Source organism: Nycticebus coucang, unplaced genomic scaffold (assembly GCF_027406575.1).
Source record: "Nycticebus coucang isolate mNycCou1 unplaced genomic scaffold, mNycCou1.pri scaffold_57, whole genome shotgun sequence".
NCBI lineage: Eukaryota > Metazoa > Chordata > Mammalia > Primates > Lorisidae > Nycticebus > Nycticebus coucang.
In genome coordinates, this window is record NW_026515585.1 from 1089840 (window position 1) to 1091137 (window position 1298).

A 1298-nucleotide genomic window follows, 5' to 3' on the forward strand; every position below is an offset into this window, starting at 1 on the left:
CTGATCCCTGATGTTTATTTTAAGGAACTGGCTGAGTAACTTTACAGTGAAGATAATAGTATTAGGTACCTTAGTGACAAAGCTTAATAGAAGATTAATTTGGTTTGTACATAAAGTATGTATATATTTATGCACAAAATACAGACACACAAAAGAAACATAGTTAAATGTAAAATTCAACCAAAACTTTTATAGACATTTCTGATTTTTGGGTACTATAACAAAATACCACATTATTTTTTATTTTCTTTTCAGGGGAAACTGTTACGTATCATATGAATAACAAACTCTCGCCCTTTTTTCTGTTGAAGGGAAGTTAGATTTTACAATGCAAATAACATTGACTGCAATCCATTTCTCCGTTATATTCTTTTTTTATCCTTGTATGTTATTTTATGTTGGAACAAATATTTCTGTGTGGTTGAACTGCACACGTGTTGGTTGAGCTCCTTCTTTGACCCAAGCTCTGGGGAAAGCAGAGTGTGATCAAGTGCCCTGCAGTTTCCCAGAGCTCTGTGTCTCTGAAGTGGGTGAGGAGGCTTTCACCAAGGGATCTGTCTTCATGAGAGAGGTGGCATTCAAGCCTGTGCCTAGAGAATGGGTGGGGTTTTAACAAAAGGTAACAGGGGGAGTCATCCCGGGTGAGAAGGCCAGGGAGGCGGGGAAGTGTAAAACATGTTGTGATTTCACTGGATCCAAGGGTGTTTTCAGCTGAAATGGAGAAATTCAACCACAGAGATGGGTGATGGCCACAGCTTGAAGGTCTTTGAAACCTGTTGAAGAGTTAGGGTTTTAATCTGTGAAAGTTAGAGATGTTTACTGAACAAGGGAATGGTGATCTGGTAGGACACATTGCCTTCCTGATTATAGGTAATAATATACATGCCTTATTTGCCCCCCTAAAAATGTACCGGCAATTTGGAAATACTATTTGCAATCTATAATACTTATGTTTTTCCCATATAATTAAAGTTATTAGTTCTGTTTACTATATTTTGATGCAAAACTATGAAATATAAAAATTGACTCCAAGGGGGAAAAAGTACCCTGGAAAAGAATTTTACAAATTTTACCATGAAAATGTATAAATCCATGAAGAGAAACAGATCGGGGGGAGAATGGATTGTATAAGTAAGTGTTCAGCTATTTAAAATTGTTTGATGATTTTACATAAATAAAACTTTGGTATTGGAAATGAATAGCTCATGGTTCCTATCCCACAGGGGTGATGCATTTTAATTTGTATAAAATAGCTGAAATTGACAGACTGTCAGAGTTTATAAACATTGTTGTCAAGG